This window comes from Schistocerca gregaria, unplaced genomic scaffold (genome assembly GCF_023897955.1).
Source record: "Schistocerca gregaria isolate iqSchGreg1 unplaced genomic scaffold, iqSchGreg1.2 ptg000418l, whole genome shotgun sequence".
Taxonomy (NCBI): domain Eukaryota; kingdom Metazoa; phylum Arthropoda; class Insecta; order Orthoptera; family Acrididae; genus Schistocerca; species Schistocerca gregaria.
Genome location: NW_026061850.1, coordinates 805,181 through 818,159, shown reverse-complemented (window position 1 = coordinate 818,159; position 12,979 = coordinate 805,181).

Sequence of the window (12,979 nt, the reverse complement as noted above, 5' to 3'; positions counted from 1 at the left end):
CCGCAGGGTCATCTGGTTGTATGGCCAGAAAGCAGATTCTACATTCAATGGATTTTTGGTGCAGATTGGACACCACATGCACCTTACTGAACACCGAATGTTCGGAATTTGATAAATGTTTTTGTTTAGCTAGCTCCTTCGTTTGCTTTATATTTTGAAATAACTTATTTCAATGGTGTTTAAAAATAATCAATGTGGTGCAGAAATTGTGGTACATGTTTCATACCACTCATCAGGGAGATTCTGTTTTAGTTAGTTATATTACGTGTTCCATGGGTCATGAACACGATTCTTTCGTAATGATGTGGAACGTGTCAAGGTACACAAGATTCATTTATCCCAAGTAATCATTGTTAGTCTTATATACGGTACAATTGTTAAAGCTTACTGTATTTCTTTGGCCTATGTCAAAAAATTCATCTATGGAGGAGAAGGAGTTGTCATTCAGGAATTCTCTTAACTTACTTTTGAATGCCGATTGTTTGTCTGTCAGACTTTTGATATTGTTTAGCAATTGACCAAAAATCTTTGTGGCAGTAGAATTGACCCCCTTTTGTGCCAATGTCAAATTCAATGAACGGTAGTGAAGGTCACCCTGTCTCCTAGTATTGTAGCTGTGGAGTGTGCTATTAATTCTGAAGTGATCTGGGTTACTAACAACAAATTTCATTAGGCTGTATATATATTGTGAAGCTACTGGCAATATCCCTAATTCTTTAAATAATTGTCTACGAGATGATCTTGGATGAGCCCCAGACATTATTCTGATAACACGTGTTTTTGTGCAATAAATACCTTCTTTCTTAGTGATGAATTGCCCCAAAAGATGATTCTGTAAGAAAGCAACGAATGAAAATATGCGTGGTAAGCTAACTTACTGATGTGCTTGTCTCCAAAATTTGCAATGACACTAATAGCATAGGTAGCTGAGCTCAATCGTTTCAGTAGATTGTCAATGTGTGTCTTCCACTTTAAATTCTGATCAATACAGACACCCAGAAATTTTGAACGATCTGCTTTAGCTAAAGATTTTCCCCCACACTCTATATTTATTTCCGGTGGTATGCCTTTCCCTGTACTGAACTGTATGTACAGTGTTTTTCCAAAGTTCAATGAAAGTCCATTTGCGGAAAACCACCTAATAACTCTTTGAAAAACATTATTTGCATTTTCCTCAGCTGATTCTTGCTTTTTAGGCTTGATTACAATACTTGTGTCATCTGCAAAGAGGACCAAGTTTGCATCTTCATGAATATAATTAGGCAAGTCATTAACATATATTAAAAACAATAAATTCCCCAAGACAGAACCCTGTGGTACCCCATTCTTGATACATCCCCAGTCTGAATAATCTGCTGCCCTTTGTGTACTATGTGGGTTTACTGTTTCAACCTTCTGCATTCTACCAGTTAAATATGAAGTGAACCGTCTGTGTACTGAACCATTCATTCCATAGTACTTCAGCTTATCTAAGAGGATTTCATGACCCACACAATCAAAAGCCTTAGAGAGATCACAGAAAATCCCAATTGGTGATGTTCTACTATCCAGAGCATTTAAAATTTGATCAGTGAAAGCGTGTATAGCACTATCTGTTGAAACACCTTTCTGAAAACCGAACTGACATTTTGTTGAAACGTTATTCCCACTAATGTGTAAAGTTACTCTTGAGTACATTACTTTTCCAAACACTTTTGAGAAGGATGTCAGAAGCGAAATAGGACGATAATTGTTGACGTCTGTCTTGTCACCTTTTTTATACAAGGGTTTAACTATGGCCTATTTCAATCTGTCAGGAAATATTCCCTGATTCAATGAGCTATTACATATGTGGCTAAGAACTCGACTTATCAGGTGTGGACAAGATTTTAGTATTCTATTGGAGATACCATCAGTTCTATGTGAGTTTTTATTCTTAAGTGAATTTATTTTTATCTTAATTTCAGACGGTGAGGTGGGTAGGATTTCAATTTCATTTGTTTGCACCGGGAATGCCTCTTTCATATGGAGTTCTGCCCTATCTGGTGAGCAGCTGGTGCCTATATTTTCCACTACATTTATAAAATGATTATTAAAAATATTTTCAACCAGTGATTTTTCATTTATAAGCTTTTCATTGTGCTTAACAGTAATACTGTTGTCCTGTGACCTTGGTTGCTCTGTTTCCCTTTTAACTATATTCCATATTGTTTTGTCATCAGAGGTGCTAATCTCAGACTTGATACACATACTTCTGGATTTTTTTATAACTTTCCTTAATATATTACAATATTTCTTATAATGGTTGAGCTTTTCTTCATCTCGACTTATTCTAGTGTCTTGGTATAGTTCCCATTTCCGGCTACAAGAAATTTTAATCCCTTTAGTCAGCCATGGTTTTTTATCAAGTTTATTTGAATTATGATTCACTAATTTCTTAGGAAAACTGTTTTCAAATATGCCCACAAGTTTATCATGGAATAAGTTAAATTTAACATTTGCATCAGGTTCCCGATAAACATCCTCCCAGTCTACCCTTTTCAAGCTTTCCTTAAATTGTTGAATTGTTATATGGTTAATTGGGCGTATTATTTTGTTTGTTTGTTTTCACATTACTGTATGGAGCAAAGTCATGAATTGAAAGTAGCTGTGCATCGTGATCAGAAAGCCCGTTCTTAATAGGATAGGTGCTTACTTCTTTTAATTTATCTTGGTCTATGAAAATGTTATCTATCAGGGTGCTACTGTCTTGTACAATACGAGTAGGAAGATCAATGACTGATGTCAGATTGTAAGAGCAAAGTAATAGTTCAAGGTCGTTCTTCTTGCTTGAGTGTTTAAGAAAATCTACGTTAAAATCTCCACAAATGATAATGTGTTTTCCCTTTTCTGACAGATAACACAGCAAGAGATCTAGGTTTTTAAGAAACATTTGAAAATTTCCAAGTGGGGACCTATACACAGTCACAATTATGAATTTACCACTGTCCAATTTAAGCTCACAAGCGCATACTTCAATGTGCTGTTCTACACAGAATTTTGCGGTTTCTCTGTTTTTAAAACTATGTTCCCCCTTAACATAAATGGCAGCTCCTCCTTTCTCCATATTGTCTCTACAAAAATAAGTTGCTAGTTTATACCCATTAATATTTCCATTTTCCATTTGTGTAGTTATATGATGTTCAGACAGGCACAGTACATCAACTTCTGTTGTATTTTTAATATTCTCAAAACAAATTATTAGTTCGTCTGTTTTGTTCCTTAATCCCCTGATATTTTGGTGAAATATATTAACATAACTGTTTCCTCTACCTTTATTCGAACCATTTATTTTTTTTACCTTTAAGAGCTGCCCGTCTGGACATTTTGTTCAACCTAAAAAAAGGTGCTCCTATGCCCTTTTGGGTCACAGGGGTTTTGCCTTGAGTGCTAGTGGCCCCCTTTAGACGACCTACAATTAAATCAGCTAATCTATCCTTCCCTAGACTATTTAGGTGCAGGCCATGTCGAGTGTATCCCCATCTCCCAATGCTACCAACAGGCACTGTATAAATGTGTGTTTTTGCACCGTCCAGCAGCTGCTCGCACAACTCTCTGTTAACTCGCCACACAGAAGGGTTAACCGAGTGCTGATCGTAACGCTGCAATACCTCAACAAAACCCACATTCGCACATCCTGTTGCAGCTCATATTTTATCCAGGTCACTCTTAATATCATAATTCCTATCCTTAGCCAGGCTGTTTCCTGCCCCACCTATTACTATCACCTCATCATTCTTGTCAAAGTCCCTACAGAGTGGTCCTATTTCTGCTATCACCTGGCTAAGCCTAGCACTTGGCTTAAACAAACTCGTGACCTGGTAATCTGCTCTTAATTTCTCCTGCACTAGTTGGCCTACACCCCTCCCATGACTGCTCCATGGCAGCAAGACTTTTCTTTTCCTATTACTAGATTTTCCCGACCTAATGCTGTTACCAATTTTAGTAGTCTGCTGCACCCTACTTTCAACTACTCCTGTTTTTGGCTCCTCCCTTCCTACTCCAGGTAACAAGGAGAATTTATTCATAACTGGAACTTCGACAACATCTACATGGCTGGTCCCTTTTTGCGATTTCCTTGTTACCAATTCCCATTTCCCGCAGGCTTTTTCCCCCTTTAACTTAGTTAATTCAGTTTTTACCGAATCTAGTTCAGCCTGAAGGGCACACATCTTTTCCTCCTGTTGTACGAATCTTTTTTCTATACTACAGAACCTACAGTTCCATGGAAGAGCCAAAAGCATAATCTCGTCAAATTTCCCGCTACATGAGCCCCAATGAAAAACACCCCCACATCCTCCACATACCACACCCGATTCTATCTCCTTACGGCAGCTTCCACACTTAGTACTCATGGCAATGTACAGTAATAAAATTTAAACAATGATCTCTTAATACAACAAACTATATTCTTAAATCAGTAAGATAATGAACCTACAATGGATGTAATCTAACGAGCTACGTGAATTTAAACAATCGTTACCTGAAAGTAAACAAACGCCAAATGAAAAGTCTATGAACAAATAAGTTTGAATAATCTTCAATCCGACGATATGCTAATTGCTTCTTTTCATTCTTACCCTTCTCACTTACATTCATCAATTTCACAGTGGAGTTATGTATTTGAATCGTGAAATGTGCTTAAGAGTTTGTTGTTTACAGCAGGGTCATCTGGTTGTATGGCCAGAATGCAGATTCTCCATTCAATGGGTTTTTGGTGCAAATTGGACACCACATGCTGTTTACTGAATAACTAATGTCTAGAATTTGATAAATCTTCTTGTTTAGGTATCTCCTTCATTTGCTTTATATTTTAAAAAATCTTATTCCAATGTTCACTAAAAATAATCAATGTGCTGCACAAATTGTGGTACATGTTTGTTCCCTCTCTACAGGGAGATTCCGTTTCATGACTGCTATGTTTGTTCAAACATCGAGTGTGATTTTGTTGAATGGGAACCTCCACTCCGAGCATCTTGAGTGTTGGAGTTATTACGAAAAACTTCATTGTTTTGCTAGGTGCTTCTTATGATTGGTACCCTTATCACATACATTCATCAATTTCACAGTGGGTTAATATACTTGAATCATTAAATGTGGTTATGTGTTTGTTGTTTACCGCAGGGTCATCTGGTTGTATGGCCAGAAAGCAGAGTCTATATTCAATTGATTTTTGCTGCAGATTGGACACCACATGCACCATACTGAACATCGAATGTTCGGAATTTGATAAATGTTTTTGTTTTGGTATCTCCTTCATTTGCTGTATATTTAAAAAAAAATTATTCCATGGTCACTAAAAGTAATCGGAGTGCTGCACAACTTGTGGTACATGGTTCTTCCTTCTCTGCAGGGAGATTCCGTTTCAAGACTGCTATGTTTGTTCTAGCATCGAGTGTGATTTTGTTGGATGGGAACCACCACTCTGAGCATCCTGAGTATTGGAGTTATTAGGAATGACTTCATTGTTTTGCTAGGTGCTTCTTTGATTGTTACCCATATCACTTATATTCACTAATTCCACTATGGATTAATGTATTAGAATTGTGACATGAGGTTACGTATTTGTTGTTTACAGCAGGGTCATCTGGTTGTATGGCCACAAAGCAGATTCTCCATTAAATGTGTTTTTGGTGCAGATTGGATACCACATGCACCTTACTGAATAACGGCTGTTCAGAATTTGATAAATCTTCTTGTTTAGGTGTCCCCTTCATTTGCTTTATATTTTTAAAAATCTTATTCCAATGTTCACTAAAAATAATCAATGTGCTGCACAAATTGTGGTACATGTTTGTTCCCTCTCAACAGGGAGATTCCTTTTCATGACTGCTATGTTTGTTCAACCATCGAGTGTGATTTTTTTGGATGGGAACCACCACTCCGAGCATCTTGAGTGTTGGAATTATTAGGAATGACTTCATTGTTTTGCTAGGTGCTTCTTTTGATTGCTACCCTTATCACATATATTCATCAATTGCACAGTGGGTTAATATATTTGAATCATTAAATGTGGTTATGTGTTTGTTGTTTACAGCAGGGTCATCTGGTTGTATGGCCATAAAGCAGATTCTGCATTCAATGCATTTTTGGTGCACATTGGACAACACATGCACCTTACTGAACACCGAATGTTCAGAATTTGATAAATCTTCTTGTTTTGGTGCAGAGTGAGTACCACATGCACATTACTGACCACCGAATGTTAGGAATTTGATAAATCTTCTTATTTTGGTATCTCTTTCATGTGTGTTATGTTTTTAAAAATGTTACTCCATGGTCACGAAAAATAATCAATGTGCTGCACAAATTGTGGTACATGATTCTTCCCTCTCAGCAGGGAGATTCTGTTTCATGAGTGCTATGTTTGTTTAACCATTGAGTGTGATTTTGTTGGATGGGATCACCACTCCGATGATTTTGACTATTGGAGTTATAGGGAATTACTTAATTGTTATGCTAGTGCTTCTTTTGATTGTTACTTTATATTCATCAATTTCACAGTGGAGTAATGAATTTGAATAGTGAAATGTGGTTAAGAGTTTGTTGTTTACAGCATGGTCATCTGGTTGTATGGCCAGAAAGCAGTTTCTCCATTCAATGGGTTATTGCTGCATATTGGACACGACATACTCTTTACTGAATAACGATTGTTCAGAATATCACAATTGAGGTAGCTCCTTCGTTTGCTTTATATTTTTAAAAATGTTATTCGATGGTCACAAAAAATAATCAAGGTGCTGCACAAATTGTGGTACATGTTCCTTCCCTCTCAACAGGGAGATTCCGTTTAATGACTGCTATGTTTGTTCCACTATCGAGTGTGATTGTGTAGGATGGGAACCACAACTCCGAGCATTCTGACTATTGGAGTCATTAGAAAGACTTTTTTCTTTTGCTAGGTGCTTCCTTTGATACCTTTATCACTTATATTCATCAATTTCACAGTGGAGTGATGTATTTGGTTCTTTAAATGTTTGTTGTTTACAGCAGGGTCATCTGATTGTATGGCCAGAAAGCTGATTCTCTATTCAATGGTCTTTTGGTGCAGATTGGACACCACATGCACTTTACTGAAAAACGAATGTTCGGATTTTGATATATCTTCGTTTTTAGGTATCTCCTTCAATTGCTTTAAATTTTTAAAAATCTTATTTCAATGGTCACTAAAAATAGACAATGTGCTGCACAAATTGTAGTACATGTTTCGTACTTCTCATCAGGGAGATTCCATTTCATGACTGCTATGTTTGTTAGAACATCAAGTGTGATTTTGTTGGATGGGAATCACCACTCTTAGCGTTCTGACGATTGGAGTTATTAGAAAGACTTTTTTCTTTTGCTAGGTGCTTCCATAGATACCTTTATCACTTATATTCATCAGTTTCACAGTGGAGTAATGTATTTCTTTCGTGAAATGTTCGCAAATGTTTGTTGTTTACAGCAGGGTCATCTGGTTGTATGGCCAGAAAGCAGATTCTCTATTCAATGGTCTGTTGGTGCAGATTGGACACCACATGTACTTTACTGAATAACGAATGTTCGGATTTTGATATATCTTCGTTTTTAGGTATCTGCTTCATTTGCTTTATATTTTTAAAAATCTTGTTGCAATGGTCACTAAAAATTATCAATGTGCTGCACACATTGTGGTACATGTTTCTTCCCTCTCAACAGGGACATTCTGTTTCAGGACTGCTATGTTTGTTCAAACATCGAGTGTGATTTTGTTGGATTTGAACCACCACTCCGAGCATCCTGAGTATTGGAGTTATTAAGAAAGATTTCATTGTTTTGCTAGGTGCTTGTTTTGATTGTTACCCTTATGACATATATTCATAAATTTCACAGTGGGTTAATATATTTGAATCTTGAAATGTGGTTATGTGTTTGTTGTTTACAGCAGCATCATCTGGTTGTATGGCCAGAAAGCAGATTTACCACTCAGTGGGTTTTTGTTGCAGATTGGAGACCACTTACACCTTACTGAATAATGGCTGTACGGAATTTGATAAATCTTCTTGTTTAGGTATCTCCTTCATTTGCTTTATATGTGTAAAAATGTTATTCCAATGGTCCCAAAAAGTAATCAATGTGCTGCACAAATTGTGGGACATGTTTATTCCCTCTCAGCAAGGAGATTCGTTTCGTGACTGCTATGCTTGTTCTTCCATCGAGTGTGATTTTGTTCGATGGGAAGTATCACTCCAAGCATCCTGAGTATTAGTTTTTAGTAAGGCTTCATTGTTTTGCTAGGTGCTTATTTTTATTCTTCAACTTATCACATATATTCATCAATTTCACAGTGGAATAATATATTTGAATCGTGAAATGTGGGTAAATATTTGTCGATTACAGCAGGGTCATCTGGTCGTATGGCCAGAAAGCAGATTCTCCATTCAATGGGTTTTTGGTTCAGGTTGGACACCACATGCACTTTACTGAATATCTATTGTTAAGAATTTGATAAATCTTCTTGTTTAGGTATCTCCTTCATTTGCTTTATATTTTAAAAAATCTTATTCCAATGTTCACTAAAAATAATCAATGTGCTGCACAAATTGTGGTACATGTTTGTTCCCTCTCTACAGGGAGATTCCGTTTCATGACTGCTATGTTTGTTCAAACATCGAGTGTGATTTTGTTGAATGGGAACCTCCACTCCGAGCATCTTGAGTGTTGGAGTTATTACGAAAACTTCATTGTTTTGCTGGGTGCTTCTTTTGATTGTTACCCTTATCACATACATTCATCAATTTCACAGTGGGTTAATATACTTGAATCATTAAATGTGGTTATGTGTTTGTTGTTTACCGCAGGGTCATCTGGTTGTATGGCCAGAAAGCAGATTCTACATTCAATGGATTTTTGGTGCAGATTGGACACCACATGCACCTTACTGAACACCGAATGTTCGGAATTTGATAAATGTTTTTGTTTAGCTAGCTCCTTCGTTTGCTTTATATTTTGAAATAACTTATTTCAATGGTGTTTAAAAATAATCAATGTGGTGCAGATATTGTGGTACATGTTTCATACCACTCATCAGGGAGATTCTGTTTTAGTTAGTTATATTACGTGTTCCATGGGTCATGAACACGATTCTTTCGTAATGATGTGGAACGTGTCAAGGTACACAAGATTCATTTATCCCAAGTAATCATTGTTAGTCTTATATACGGTACAATTGTTAAAGCTTACTGTATTTCTTTGGCCTATGTCAAAAAATTCATCTATGGAGGAGAAGGAGTTGTCATTCAGGAATTCTCTTAACTTACTTTTGAATGCCGATTGTTTGTCTGTCAGACTTTTGATATTGTTTAGCAATTGACCAAAAATCTTTGTGGCAGTAGAATTGACCCCCTTTTGTGCCAATGTCAAATTCAATGAACGGTAGTGAAGGTCACCCTGTCTCCTAGTATTGTAGCTGTGGAGTGTGCTATTAATTCTGAAGTGATCTGGGTTACTAACAACAAATTTCATTAGGCTGTATATATATTGTGAAGCTACTGGCAATATCCCTAATTCTTTAAATAATTGTCTACGAGATGATCTTGGATGAGCCCCAGACATTATTCTGATAACACGTGTTTTTGTGCAATAAATACCTTCTTTCTTAGTGATGAATTGCCCCAAAAGATGATTCTGTAAGAAAGCAACGAATGAAAATATGCGTGGTAAGCTAACTTACTGATGTGCTTGTCTCCAAAATTTGCAATGACACTAATAGCATAGGTAGCTGAGCTCAATCGTTTCAGTAGATTGTCAATGTGTGTCTTCCACTTTAAATTCTGATCAATACAGACACCCAGAAATTTTGAACGATCTGCTTTAGCTAAAGATTTTCCCCCACACTCTATATTTATTTCCGGTGGTATGCCTTTCCCTGTACTGAACTGTATGTACAGTGTTTTTCCAAAGTTCAATGAAAGTCCATTTGCGGAAAACCACCTAATAACTCTTTGAAAAACATTATTTGCATTTTCCTCAGCTGATTCTTGCTTTTTAGGCTTGATTACAATACTTGTGTCATCTGCAAAGAGGACCAAGTTTGCATCTTCATGAATATAATTAGGCAAGTCATTAACATATATTAAAAACAATAAATTCCCCAAGACAGAACCCTGTGGTACCCCATTCTTGATACATCCCCAGTCTGAATAATCTGCTGCCCTTTGTGTACTATGTGGGTTTACTGTTTCAACCTTCTGCATTCTACCAGTTAAATATGAAGTGAACCGTCTGTGTACTGAACCATTCATTCCATAGTACTTCAGCTTATCTAAGAGGATTTCATGACCCACACAATCAAAAGCCTTAGAGAGATCACAGAAAATCCCAATTGGTGATGTTCTACTATCCAGAGCATTTAAAATTTGATCAGTGAAAGCGTGTATAGCACTATCTGTTGAAACACCTTTCTGAAAACCGAACTGACATTTTGTTGAAACGTTATTCCCACTAATGTGTAAAGTTACTCTTGAGTACATTACTTTTCTAAACACTTTTGAGAAGGATGTCAGAAGCGAAATAGGACGATAATTGTTGACGTCTGTCTTGTCACCTTTTTTATACAAGGGTTTAACTATGGCCTATTTCAATCTGTCAGGAAATATTCCCTGATTCAATGAGCTATTACATATGTGGCTAAGAACTCGACTTATCAGGTGTGGACAAGATTTTAGTATTCTATTGGAGATACCATCAGTTCTATGTGAGTTTTTATTCTTAAGTGAATTTATTTTTATCTTAATTTCAGACGGTGAGGTGGGTAGGATTTCAATTTCATTTGTTTGCACCGGGAATGCCTCTTTCATATGGAGTTCTGCCCTATCTGGTGAGCAGCTGGTGCCTATATTTTCCACTACATTTATAAAATGATTATTAAAAATATTTTCAACCAGTGATTTTTCATTTATAAGCTTTTCATTGTGCTTAACAGTAATACTGTTGTCCTGTGACCTTGGTTGCTCTGTTTCCCTTTTAACTATATTCCATATTGTTTTGTCATCAGAGGTGCTAATCTCAGACTTGATACACATACTTCTGGATTTTTTTATAACTTTCCTTAATATATTACAATATTTCTTATAATGGTTGAGCTTTTCTTCATCTCGACTTATTCTAGTGTCTTGGTATAGTTCCCATTTCCGGCTACAAGAAATTTTAATCCCTTTAGTCAGCCATGGTTTTTTATCAAGTTTATTTGAATTATGATTCACTAATTTCTTAGGAAAACTGTTTTCAAATATGCCCACAAGTTTATCATGGAATAAGTTAAATTTAACATTTGCATCAGGTTCCCGATAAACATCCTCCCAGTCTACCCTTTTCAAGCTTTCCTTAAATTGTTGAATTGTTATATGGTTAATTGGGCGTATTATTTTGTTTGTTTGTTTTCACATTACTGTATGGAGCAAAGTCATGAATTGAAAGTAGCTGTGCATCGTGATCAGAAAGCCCGTTCTTAATAGGATAGGTGCTTACTTCTTTTAATTTATCTTGGTCTATGAAAATGTTATCTATCAGGGTGCTACTGTCTTGTACAATACGAGTAGGAAGATCAATGACTGATGTCAGATTGTAAGAGCAAAGTAATAGTTCAAGGTCGTTCTTCTTGCTTGAGTGTTTAAGAAAATCTACGTTAAAATCTCCACAAATGATAATGTGTTTTCCCTTTTCTGACAGATAACACAGCAAGAGATCTAGGTTTTTAAGAAACATTTGAAAATTTCCAAGTGGGGACCTATACACAGTCACAATTATGAATTTACCACTGTCCAATTTAAGCTCACAAGCGCATACTTCAATGTGCTGTTCTACACAGAATTTTGCGGTTTCTCTGTTTTTAAAACTATGTTCCCCCTTAACATAAATGGCAGCTCCTCCTTTCTCCATATTGTCTCTACAAAAATAAGTTGCTAGTTTATACCCATTAATATTTCCATTTTCCATTTGTGTAGTTATATGATGTTCAGACAGGCACAGTACATCAACTTCTGTTGTATTTTTAATATTCTCAAAACAAATTATTAGTTCGTCTGTTTTGTTCCTTAATCCCCTGATATTTTGGTGAAATATATTAACATAACTGTTTCCTCTACCTTTATTCGAACCATTTATTTTTTTTACCTTTAAGAGCTGCCCGTCTGGACATTTTGTTCAACCTAAAAAAAGGTGCTCCTATGCCCTTTTGGGTCACAGGGGTTTTGCCTTGAGTGCTAGTGGCCCCCTTTAGACGACCTACAATTAAATCAGCTAATCTATCCTTCCCTAGACTATTTAGGTGCAGGCCATGTCGAGTGTATCCCCATCTCCCAATGCTACCAACAGGCACTGTATAAATGTGTGTTTTTGCACCGTCCAGCAGCTGCTCGCACAACTCTCTGTTAACTCGCCACACAGAAGGGTTAACCGAGTGCTGATCGTAACGCTGCAATACCTCAACAAAACCCACATTCGCACATCCTGTTGCAGCTCATATTTTATCCAGGTCACTCTTAATATCATAATTCCTATCCTTAGCCAGGCTGTTTCCTGCCCCACCTATTACTATCACCTCATCATTCTTGTCAAAGTCCCTACAGAGTGGTCCTATTTCTGCTATCACCTGGCTAAGCCTAGCACTTGGCTTAAACAAACTCGTGACCTGGTAATCTGCTCCTAATTTCTCCTGCACTAGTTGGCCTACACCCCTCCCATGACTGCTCCATGGCAGCAAGACTTTTCTTTTCCTATTACTAGATTTTCCCGACCTAATGCTGTTACCAATTTTAGTAGTCTGCTGCACCCTACTTTCAACTACTCCTGTTTTTGGCTCCTCCCTTCCTACTCCAGGTAACAAGGAGAATTTATTCATAACTGGAACTTTGACAACATCTACATGGCTGGTCCCTTTTTGCGATTTCCTTGTTACCAATTCCCATTTCCCGCAGGCTTTTTCCCCCTTTAACTTAGTTAA